The 13,469-nt window shown below is 33.8% G+C and overlaps 1 long non-coding RNA gene across 1 annotated transcript in view; it reads right to left on the bottom strand.

The window, feature by feature from the left end:
* Nucleotides 1–13,469, bottom strand: part of LOC137647252 (uncharacterized) — a 188,585-nt gene that overhangs the window by 111,320 nt on the left and 63,796 nt on the right. The window contains exon 2 of the long non-coding RNA XR_011045548.1: nt 6,965–7,093. This is a non-coding gene — a long non-coding RNA (uncharacterized lncRNA). The remainder of the gene's footprint in view (nt 1–6,964; nt 7,094–13,469) is intronic.

Consider the following 13,469-nt stretch of genomic DNA (forward strand, 5'->3'; position numbering starts at 1 on the left):
AATTTTATTTTTTGGTTTCATGTTCAACATACATTTTTTTTTTTATTAATTTTTAGCCTTCCAGTTATGATATTTTTTTTACATTAGTACAAATTTCAATCTTTTGCCAATATAATGTAACAAACCAGAAGCCTCAATTTGTTATAGTCTCGACGAACCGATTAAAAAAAAAATACAGAACTAGATGGCGAGGTAAGGTGAAGGATGATATGGAGAGAAGAAGTTTTGTGGAAGAGGATGCCTTTGATTGAAGCCATTGGAGAGGACGCATCAGGCAACCGACCCCTTAATGTAAGATAAGTGTGGAAGAAGAAGAAGAAGAAGAAGAAAAGAGAGAGAGAGAGAGAGAGAGAGAGAGAGAGAGAGAGAGAGAGAGAGAGAGAGAGAGAGAGAGAGAGAGAGAGAGAGAGAGAGGGGGGGGGGGGCGGTAAGTGGTAAGAAATCAAAATATCTTTTAAGGAATTTAGTTATGATTCTAAAGTGAGAGAGAGAGAGAGAGAGAGAGAGAGAGAGAGAGAAGAGGAGAGAGAGAGAGAGAGGAGAGGAGAGAGAGAGAGAGGCGGCGGTAAGTGGTGAGGAATCAAAATATCTTTTAAGGAATTTAGTTATGATTCTAAAGTAAATCCCATTTAAAATAGTTTTCATCAAAGTCCCTGTGAGGAATTCGTTGAGTATGAAAGTAAAAAAAAAAAATAGCGGATATATTTGATCCATTTCAACTGTTGGGAAGTGTAAACGTTCTTAAACTTTGCCAATATTCAAACGTTAGTCAAGATTATTCATCGAGATTTCCGTAAGTGAGATTCAACAGGAAGCTATAGCCTTTATTTCTCTTCTATCAAACTTCAGGTTGTCTATATCGGGAAGCTATAGCCTTTACTTCTCTTCTATCAAACTTCAGGTTGTCTATATCGGGAAGCCATAGCCTTTACTTCTCTTCTATCAAACTTCAGGTTGTCTATATCGGGAAGCCATAGCCTTTACTTCTCTTCTATCAAACTTCAGGTTGTCTATATCGGGAAGCCATAGCCTTTAATTCTCTTCTATCAAACTTCAAGTTGTCTATATCGGGAAGCTACAGCCTTTACTTCTCTTCTATCAAACTTCAGGTTGTCTATATCGGGAAGCTACAGCCTTTACTTCTCTTCTATCAAACTTCAGGTTGTCTATATCGGGAAGCTATAGCCTTTACTTCTCTTCTATCAAACTTCAGGTTGTCTATATCGGGAAGCTATAGCCTTTATTTCTCTTCCATCAAACTTCAGGTTGCCTATATCTGTTGGGTTTCTTAAAACATTATACGAATAGGTATGTTTGTTTTAAATAAAATTTATATATCAAGATTGAATCATGTAAGCGGAAGTTAACAAACCAATCCTCTAGGCCTTCCAAATAATTTTTGAGATCTCTATCAGTCTCTTCGGCTTCTTCTAAACTATGACTTTTATTTTCTCTCATTCTCCTTGAGGAGTTTAGAATATCTAAAATATACGAAGAAGTCCAAGGCTTTACGAATGAAGCAACCCGTTCCAGTATTCTCTCAAGTCTGCACACTCATTATTAATATTATTATTATTATTATTATTATTATTATTATTATTATTATTATTATTATTATTAGCTAAGCTACAACCCTACTTGGAAAAGCAAGATGCTATAAGCCCAAGAGTTCCAGCAGGGAAAAATAGCCCAGTGAGGAGAGAAAACAAATAAACGATATATAAAGTAATGAACAATTGAAATAAAACATTTTAGAAACAATAACAACATTAAAACAGATATTTCATATACAAACTATAAAAAGACTTATGTCATCCTGTTCAGCATAAAAATATTTGCTGTAAGTTTGAACTTTTGAAGTTCCACTGATTCAACTACCCGATTAGGAAGATCATCCCACAACTTGGTCACAGCTGGAATAAAACTTTTTAGAATACCGTGTAGTATTGAATCTCATGATGGAGAAGGCCTGACTATTAGGATTAAGTGCCTGCCTAGTATTACGAATAGGATGGAACTATCCGTGAGGATTAGGACGTAAAGGATGGTCAGAATTTAAAAAAAAATCTTAAGCAACATGCATAATGAACTAATTGAACGACGGTGCCAAAGATAAATATCTAGATCAGGAATAAGAAATTTAATAGACCGTGAGTTCCTGTCCAACAAATTAAGATGAGAATCATCTGCTGAGGACCAGACAGGAGAATAATACTCGTAACAAGGTAAATAAAAAGAAAAGAAAAACTAAAACACTTCTTCAGAATAGATTGATCACCGAAAATCATCGAGCATTTTATTTCATCCTCATGCTTGTTGTTTGAAGGAAATGAACAATATGAATGATTTCTTTCACTTTTTCCTCATATGCTGTGTCCCACCTCGATTCCTTCCCGTGATTATTCTATTTTTTTTATTTATTTATTTTTTTTTTTTTTGCGTCCTCATTTCTGACACTGCCTTAGCGTCTTGTTTTCTCTTTCTTTATAATTGGACGCAAAACATTTCTAGGAATAGTCTCTAATAAGTAGATCCTATTTGAAGAAGTTAGTTGTGACCTATTTCTATTGGCACAAGTTCCCTTTAAAAAGGAAGGAAATTAAGTCCCTGTTTTTTTCTAACAGCATCATCAAAATTGTTTTATACTTTTGTAAAATATTCTATAATCAAATACTTTCTTCTGATACCACAAAAGCTTGTTCCAACCTTGAACATAATTTTTATGACATCTGATATACTGTACTTGATTAACATAGCTATAAATGCGAGTTATTTTACACTTGTGTTTTTTTCTATAAAAATTTATTTGAAATATTTCCTCTAACTTCTGCTACAGAGCTTTTTTACTTTTTTATGTGCGTGATTTTATTGAAATTAATGCAATTTTCCTTTTTGCTGCATTGCACCACAAGTACACTGCAAGGGCAAGAGAATTTTGACCTGTTCCATTTGAATACGTACACATGATAATAATAATAATAATAATAATAATAATAATAATAATAATAATAATAATAATAAAATAATAATAATATTAATAATTCTACTGCCAATGATGATAATAAAACTGCTACTACTACTACTACTACTACTACTACTACTACTACTAATAATAATAATAATGATAACAATAATAACAATAGTAATAATACTACTACTAATAATAATAATTCTATTGCCAATGATAATAGTAATGATAATAAAACACCTACTACTACTACTACTATTACTACTACTACTACTACTACTACTACGACTACTACTACTACTACTACCACTAATAATAATAATAATAATAATAATAATACTATACAAAGCAAGTGTATCCATAACACTGACAGTCTTCGAGCAATGAAATACCAGTATAACTATCACCAAAACCTAAGTAAGAAAATGCAGAGTAAAACAATGCACTCAATTAAAAAAAAAAAAAAAAAAAAGGGTTACAGCCCTGAAAGATGTGAGTTTCTCCTGCTTTCCCTTTTGTTCCCATACAGAAGACCCAGTCTCACCATAACTTTCCCATATCCCTCTATATCTCCTATTCCAGCTCTCGTCAGCGACCTCTGATGAATTTTTTGATAAATGTGAATATTGTGGAGGCCTCTGATGAATGTCTTGATAAATGTAAATATTGAGGAGGAAGTAATTTGGATGATTTTGGCGCAAAAGTAGAAATAACCGGATAATCGGGAAAAATACTAAAGAACAAATTTGGATTATTAGTTGAAAATAAAAGAGAAACATCCAAATACGTACGTGAATTAAAAAAAAAAAAAGAAATGAAATTACGAAATATAGAATGGATAAAAGATAAAAGCCGGAAATAGCGACGAATTTAAGATGCACAGGAAAATATGTCAGTGCGAGAGAACCAGTCAAAAACAAAAAGTGTTTCAGAAGGAACTGAACAAATGCAAATTGGATTGCGCTGCTTCGTTGCTCGGAATTTCGACGAAAATGTTAAAAAAAGAAAACACAAGAATACTAAAACATTTTTTGGGATACAGAAGCAGCGAATTGGATTGCCAAAGCAGACTGGAAATTCAGATATTACGGCAGGACTTGAATGTCGCGCTGGACTGATGGAATGTCGACCGGGAGTGTAATTGGAATTCTTGAAAGCGCTTGCCAGATTTGCCTGTTGCAATTCCGAGCTCCATTTCTCGATACGCGGGATCTTCCCCCGAGAGGGCAAAATATAATGGCATAAATGCCGATAAATCGGCCCCCAGCGCCATTTGCGAAACCCGCTGCACAGAAATAGAAAGAAAATATAGAAGCGAATTCGGACTCCAATAGTATTTCAAACAGATTTGAGGTCCCATGCTGGCCGCTCATGAATGGTAGAGGCAAGGGACAGTGACATTGCCTTATCGAGCAGGACAATGCCCTAGAGACTGACAATATATACATATAATCAGCGTACAAGCCTCCTCTCCACCCAAGATAGGACCAAGGAGGGCCAAGCAATGGCTGCTGATGACTCAACAGATAGACCTATAGGCTCCCCCAAACACCCGATCCCTAGCTCACAAGGATGGTGGGGAAACAGCTACCAAAGAAACTAACGAGTTTGAGCGGGACTCGAATCCCAGTCTAGCGTTCACCAGTCAGGGACGTTACCCCATCGGCCACCACAACCCTTGTGGTCAATGATTGATTAAAAATTCATTGGAATTATTGAATATCATCCTTCAATTACGAACGATGTCTTCTTCAAATTACCTCTATTTTCCATTTGCATATTGAAATATTTGTAAAAAGTACAAAAATTATTTTAGTTTCTATTAAGGCAGAGAGAGAGAGAGAGAGAGAGAGAGAGAGAGAGGAGAGAGAGAGAGGAGAGAGAGAGAGAGAGAGAGAGTTGTTTCAGTGAGGTTGTATAAGCAGCAATGAACGTGATTCCTAAAGTGACATTTCAGTGGCAGCCTTTGCATTGGTCACTTGCCAAAATTGGAGTGCAGGTCTGGCTACGACGTTTCTTTGCCCTCCTGTACACAATGCATGATTGTTATCGACTCAAGACTAAAAAAGATTAAAATCAAAAGGAATTATTGGTAAGAAAAATGGTACTAAAGAGTATTATGCTTTTTTCAGCATAACATTACTCGGAAAACTAACTTTGACAACTATAACCATATACGAATTCAACCTAAGCGCGTATTTATTATATTTTTATAAAGATAAATTCTAAAATATCTTATCTCATCTGAACTAATGACTCACAGACTTATTACTTAAGGTGTCCAATCTTTTGTTCTTGGTCAAGCTATAAATTAAAGAATGAGAAGATATATGTTATGGAATAATGACTGATGAAATCTTTTGTTATTAATACTTGCAACCTCTTTGTCAACAAATTAGAAGGAATTCTGATATATAACTGGGAAGAGGTAGAACAGATTCTTAATCTATGGTAAGCAGCTCTTCTCGGAGAAAGACACTCCAAAATATAACCATTGTTCTCAAGTTTTAGGTAGGGCCATAGCCTCTGTACCATGGTCTTCCACTGTCCTGGGTTAGAGTTCTCTTGCTTGAGGGTACACTCAAGCATACTATTCTATCTGTTTCCTTATTTCCTTTCCTCATTGCGCTATTTTTCCTTGTTAGAGCCCTTGGGCTTATAGCATCCTGCTATTCCAACTAGAATTGAAGCTCAGCTAATAATAATAATAATAATAATAATAATAATAATAATAATAATAATAATAATAATAATAATAATAATAGAGTTAGTGCTCCACTGTCTCTCCCAGATAAAATGAGATATGTCCGAAATCAATATAAAAACCATCTCTTCGAAGTCCCGTTCAGAGAATCACGGATTCACCCTTCAGTTTGGCAGGCATTTCCCTTTAATTTTTAATTCGAGGATACGCACTAAAATCTGAATTTCATAAATTTCATTAATGTGGATCGTATATTTATGATTTCTTTTTCTCATCATGCTGACGAGTTTTATGAATGTTAACATGGTTGGACTAATCCTTCATATCTGTAATTTTATCGGGTCTTATGAAATAGGATTTAATCTTTTTTTTAAATTCATTATCAAAATTATTTATTTGAGAGAGAGAGAGAGAGAGAGAGAGAGAGAGAGAGAGAGAGAGTGTTACAAGGATTTTGGATGTCAGACTTTTTAGTCCATCCGCGGAGACTCCATTTGCTCTCTGGTGGAGAGAGAGAGAGAGAGAGAGAGAGAGAGAGAGAGAGAGAGAGAGAGGGAGAGAGAGAGAGAGAGAGAGAGAGAGAGAGAGAGATGCAATTTTAACGCGACAGGTCTTGAATGATTGATAATTTCCGAAACTTCAACATGCTTCATCAGCATTTTTCTCATCGCCTAATGCGATTCTAAAAACAAAAATATAATAATATCCAAATGACCCAAAATTCTAATCTATCGCGTCAAATTTCTTGAATGAATGATTTGAAGTTCTCTGGCATCCTGACATCGAAGGTCATTGACGCCAGTCTCGTTTATTATAAATAAAGATTAAGAGAATATTCAATTCAAATTTCCTGAAGCGATTCTATATTGCTATTGGTTGTTGATGATGTCACAGAGCTCTTCGCCGATTGGTTGACATACGAATTGTTGCCATACAAAAACTTTGTCTTATCTTACTGATAACTTATCCTCTTGGTGGTTCAGTTTCATTAACTTATAAAAGAGATTGGTGTAAATAGTTTAGCAATAATTATACTTTCGTTCAATTGATAGGTTTTAATATTTTCCTTTGATGTTAATTCTAAATAGCACTTTAGTTAAAAGAAGGTAAACTCTCACACTCCTGGACGCTCAACACTTCAAGCATGAAAATAAGAACTTCGTTAATATCACTGATTCTACATTTGAAATAATATTGGTTTATGTTAATTTCTTAAATCAGTTATTGTCAAAGAAGAGAAATATCAGCATTTCCTTTGAATAATCTCTTATGGTAAAGGAATGACGACTCACCTTGCACATCATTGGTCAGACGACAGCCTCATCAACCAATAGCAGTTCAGAGATTTTCCCGTCACGTCAACACTATGAGATGCAGGGTCATCGTACTTATGAGCTGTTGGAGAGGTCTCCGCAAGTGGCCTGAAAATAAAATCATTATTCTTATTAAGATATTTATTTATTCAGAATAAGAGGTACAATAAAAATGGGCACTTTTGTTTACCTGTTTTCTAAGATCATTCTTAAATAAAAATATACATAAATAAAAAAATTCTTCTTTTTCACTTTTCCTTGTTTAACGTTTGAAACCAAGGTGTGCATTGTATATTGACTTCTTATATACGAAGCAATTATTTAAAACAATCAAATAGCTATACCAAAGATTACCACATATCTTAAACAGCTCCTTTTATTGCGATTTTTGCAACAAAGTATTGGATATTTTGTGCAAAATATGTAAAAAGAATTTTATCAAAATCTTAGGAAGCCCAAGGACTTTGTTCTCTTAGGGAGCCCAAGGACTTTGTTATGTACATGCCTTTTTATTGTATCAACAAGTGAAAATGGTATATAGAAACTTTTGAAATGCAATTAACTGCCACAATAGATTAAAAGTCGTAAAGAAGATATGATTGGATTGAAATCTTGCACAATCCTGCTCTTTATTTGATTACGGTGACGAATAGACGAAAATATATAGCTTTATGTTGATGCTTTGAACTAAAGATGGCATTTTAAATTTGCTAGACAAAGAGAAGCACAGAATAAAGAGAGAGAGAGAGAGAGAGAGAGAGAGAGAGAGAGAGAGAGAGAGAGAGAGAATTCTTTATGAAAACAATGATAATCTCATTTTGCAAAAATGTACAAGAATTTGAGAGAGAGAGAGAGAGAGAGAGAGAGAGAGAGAGAGAGAGAAAAAAATTCTTTATGAAAACAATGATAATCTCATTTGGCAAAAACGTACAAGAATTCGAAAGAGAGAGAGAGAGAGAGAGAGAGAGAGAGAGAGAGAGATTCTTTATGGAAACAATGATAATCTCATTTTGCAAAAATGTACAAGAATTTGAGAGAGAGAGAGAGAGAGAGAGAGAGAGAGAGAGAGAGAGAGATAAAAAAAATTCTTTATGAAAACAATGATAATCTCATTTGGCAAAAACGTACAAGAATTCGAAAGAGAGAGAGAGAGAGAGAGAGAGAGAGAGAGAGAGAGAGAGAGAGAGATCCAACCAATACTTTGATACACTGCATCTAGTGAGATACTGCAACATACCTACTTGAAATTTCCCCACCACTGAAGTGGCGTTGCTAAATAAAGATGCTTCCGTTATCAACACCTGACGCCACTTGAATCGCTTTAAGCTGAAGACGAACACTACTCATGAATGGAGAGAGAGAGAGAGAGAGAGAGAGAGAGAGAGAGAGAGAGAGCGAGAGAGAGCAACGTACAAATACTCTTTTAACTTTGTACTTTGAGATTCAAATATCAGGACTTTATGAAGAAACTTATAGCCTTAAGGGGGCCGGCAGGCTAATATCTTTTCTTCTCCCTTAGCTGTATGGTAAAGAGCAAGTGTCTGGTTATATACATACACACATACATACATACATACATACACACACACACACACACATATATATATATATATATATATATATATATATATATATATATATACATATATATATATATATATATATGTATATATATATATATATATATATTTCAGATCACACTCAGCTGTCCGCGTCCCTCGGGAAGGGAAGAGAGGGAATAATCATATCCTGGTGAAAAGGGGGTGCGTATGCGTTTGTGCGTATTTATCTAGATATTTACCCGTTATATTTGACGGGTCGCGTACACTAATAAAAATATATTTGGGTGTCCGAGTTGCATACAGGGTTAACAAGCAAAGTCTATTTACAAATAAGAGAATAAATAGATGATTAAGGATGTGGGTTTGGGTGAAAAGTCGGTGGGCCAAGTTTCTCTTCGACACAGTTATGTATGAAGTTTGAAATTAAGACATACAGTTGCATTGGGCGTACGTGTATGTATATATATAAAAAAAAAAAAAAAAAAAAAAAGGCTTTTGATAAAACTGACAGGCAATGCGGATGGTGTTGATAATACATGCTACAGAAAAATTTTCATCGTGGTAGTGAATATGCATTAGAATTGATATGTATGAGGGGGGGGGGGGGAAATAAACCAAGTCTAAAATTAAAGGCTAAACGAACTAGTGTTATCCTTAAGTGGTTGTTCAATATCTTTCTGGATGGATTGACTTGCCAAAAAAACACGGCTGATAAATGTGCAAAAAACGCGTGATAAGAAAATGGATCGCTAATAGCGCCTGGTTTGGCAGATGCACGTGTATAGTACAGTACTGATTGGGACTGTGGATACAAAAAAAAAAAAAAAAAAATAATGCAGTATTTGGGGCAGCTAAATGCAGTCTACTAACAATACAGTGATGAAGGAAGCAATACAAAATTTGTTCCTTTAGGCTTTCAAAGTAGACTTTCAAACAAAAATGGGTTTATTGCAGCATTTTAAATACCAATTATTATTATTAATATAAATGTTAAATTATAATATATCATGATACAATTGCTATATAGTAATGTAATAATAAAATAGAATTTGGAGAAACACAACATAGCTATTTTTGGGAGGGAGATTCGAGCGGACATTTCCTTCAAACTGGGTTAAAATACAATATTTTGGGCAGCTAATCTCGAACATGGAGGAAAAATTGCAATATATTAGAATTTTCTGGTAATACTGAAATATAATTAATAAAAATTTTACCTAGGCTTTAACTTCATGACTTTTTGGGAGCCTCTTCATCCAAACTGGATATAACTGTTTTAGGCTGCTAATCACAATTATAAATGCCATATTACAATATATATTATTCCCAGTTTGAGGAAAAGTTTACTCAAATGCCAAAATAAAGGTAATTTTGCATTAATTGTAACATTATTGTAATACAGTTAAATTGCAGAATATTGCAAATTTCCATTCATATTCTGGACAATGCTAAAATACAGTGTTAATCAGTTTGAACAAAAAACAAATTTTCACCCAAAAACGAAAAGAAACATCCATTTTTTGTAGGCAAAATCTTGTATATTTTGGGAAATATCTTTCATGAAAGCAAATTACACTATGTATATTTGCCTTTATATGCTTGATTAGCAGATCATGATACTGTAATGTACACAGTTCAAAGGAAAAAGACAATTTTATTCTAAAACATTCAACGTAAGATTTGCAAATCTTACGTTGAATGTAACAACCGAATCACAGTTACATAAAAATGTATTTGAAATATGCGTTATTCTAATGATTAGCCGTCAAAAATATTTTATTATAGCTAGTCTAAAGGAATTGTCCATGTTAATATTAAATTATAATATACCTTCTATATTATGATTTAAAAAAAATCTTTATATTTTTGAAATATTTATCTATTGTTCACCAGTATTTGGAAATAAGGATAAAATAACATATTTGAATTATGGGCTACTTTCCCAGTTGGATCATGTGGGCTCATAGCATCCTGTTTTTTAACTAGGGTTGTCGCTTAACAAGTAATAATAATAATAATAATAATAATAATAATAATAATAATAATAATAATAATAATAATAATAATAATAATAATAAAAACATACGCCTCAAATTATATTGGTAAATTTTCATATCGAAAGAGGATGCCAGACAGTTTCTGTCTATAAATGAGATGAATCAATTAGATGAATCTGACCTTAACCTACCTCAAAGACTGGCAATGAGTTTCTTTATCAAAACCCTGCATTGTCCCTCTGTTTACCGTGTTATACAAAGGTGCCTGAGGCCAGGCTTTCATTGACGATTTATGTGGTAAATCAAACAAGTAACACGCGAACGATAATTGATAAACGGTCTTCGATAGTGAAAAGAAAACCGATGAAAGATTCGTTATCCTTTACGACGAAACACAGTCGTTTTCGAAGGTTTGACCTAAAACGGGTGTTTGATATAATCTGGTATTGTCTCGTAAAGCGAATGTAGGTGATCTTAAAAATGGCATTAAAACGTATCCTGGGAATTACATATCTACCAATTGGTTGTTAAATAAATCGATTTTAAAAACAGAGAGAAAAAGTTTAGGCGAAGGGAACATAAGAGATTAATAATGACGATGCGCAAATAGATATTCTTTAGTGCAAATAGATATTCTTTAGTAGCCCTTCAAAGAAAATGAGATAGTAATTTCTTTAATCAACTAATCGATATGCTTTTGCGTTTAAATCTCTCTCTCTCTCTCTCTCTCTCTCTCTCTCTCTCTCTCTCTCTCTCTCTCTCTCTCTCTCTCTCTTTATAAAGAGATAAACAAATAAATACAAGAGTATATATTCAAACTTCAAAGACTTGCCCTTACGTAACACATGATGGCGTTTCGCTTCGTTTTATGAAATGAAATCTAATAACAGCCTGTCATATCTAATTAAATTCCTATGTCTTAAAAAACTAACTGCAATCATTCGTTGAAGGATCACATTTATTCTGCGTGATACTTCTAAACACTTTATTAAAACAATAAACACCCTTTTTCATTAATAAACACCTTTTAAAATTAATAAACACAATTTTTAAATTATAAACACCCTTTTCAAAATAATAAACAAATTTTTTAAATCAATAAGTATTTTTTAAGTTAATAAACACCTTTATTTAATCAATATACAACATCTGGGTGGTTACATAATGACATCCTGCTACAACAACTAATTTGTTTCGGTTTTAATATGACCTAAACCCACAGCGCAGACCTTCCATAATTTCTAAACGAAGGAAAGTACTCCATTTAATTCTCATTTTATGAATTAAAGCTGTTACTTAAAATTAATGATATATCTACGCTTGAGTTCCGACATGTTTATCCCAGCATATAGGAATGTCTGCCATTTGAACTCAATACCAATAGACTCTTATCAGATTCAGTTTGTACCTTCTCCTTCTCCTTCTTCTTCTTCTTCTTCTTCTGGCTCTGGTTCTGGTTCTGCTGCTTCTGCTCCTGCATCGGCTTCTGCTTCTCCTGCTCCTGCTTCTGGTTCTGCTTCTTCTACTTCTACTTCTTTTGCTCCTGTTTCTCCTTCTGCTCCTGCATCTTCTGTTTCTCCTTCTGCTCCTGCTTCTGCATCTTCTGTTTCTACTTCTGCTCCTGCTTCTTCTGTTTCTCCTTCTGCTTCTGCTTTTGCTTCTGCTTCTCCTTCTTCTTCTTCTATTAACATGTTTTTTCCCAATTGTAGGGGGTAAGCACAGTTGCCTTCTTTTGAAGGACTTTGCTTTGGCTTTGGGGTAGACCCTAGTCCCGATCGGGTGCCCTGCCTGACATCACTTAGACCCCGGTAGCGCATGTTCATGTGTTGTATCAGTCAACAGCGTCCTTCCTCCCAGCAGCGAGGAGTCCTTTCGCTGTTAGGTCGATAGTTCGAGCCGTGTGAGGTATCTGTATGTATATTCCATTTAAATATAAAATCCTAATTATGCGTCATTCAACGTCCAGCGAGGAAGAAAAACATAAATAAATAAATCATCAAAAATTAATATGCAAATAAAATGAAGATTCTTTTAAAAAGAAGTAGAATATTAGAAGATAAAAACGGAAATGGAGGAATAAAGAAACAGAAGTTTTCTTTTTCCTTTTTCAATTTTTTTTTTCTGTGAAAGGAATTTCTGTTACTGGTTTTTCTTTCAAACATTTTCATATTAAATAACAGCATTTGGATATTAAAAGAATATACGGTATTTTATTTGATCTCGATTTCATATAGTATTTTTTTTTCTATGTTTTTATTTCAACTTTCATCGTTGCTCATGGGTGATGATGAAATATTTATCTACAATATATAAATGTATGTATAAATTATATATATATACATATATATATATATATATGTGTGTGTGTGTGTGTGTGTGTGTGTATGCACGCTTTTGTGCGTATCAAAGACAGACAATTTCTTCCCGCAATCACTAATTTACAAGCACACACTCACACTCAGTCTTTTTTCCCATGAAAAAATGCTTACCAATGAACACACATGACAAACAAAGCAGCCATCATATATGCACACACAGACACACACACACACATATATATATATATATATATATATATATATATAAATATATATATATATATATATATATATATATATATATATATATATATATGTGTGTGTGTGTGTGTGTGTGTGTGTGTGTGTGTGTGTGTATCACCAAACATAGGCTGAAAACATAATCAAGATAATATGCTTCATAATTATACTAGTAATAAGATCCACAGGTATCTAACGTACTTACACAACTTTCTTATATATGAAAAACATCCGACATAATTCAATTAAGATTGATTAAATCCAACCAAATTTCAATAACGAAATCGGGCAATTTCCTTCTTCACGGATACAGCAAAAGGCCAGCGAAGCATTCCATATGCCCTTATTACCTTCGAGCCAGGTCGCT

This window comes from Palaemon carinicauda, chromosome 9 (genome assembly GCF_036898095.1).
Source record: "Palaemon carinicauda isolate YSFRI2023 chromosome 9, ASM3689809v2, whole genome shotgun sequence".
NCBI classification, from domain to species: Eukaryota; Metazoa; Arthropoda; class Malacostraca; order Decapoda; family Palaemonidae; genus Palaemon; species Palaemon carinicauda.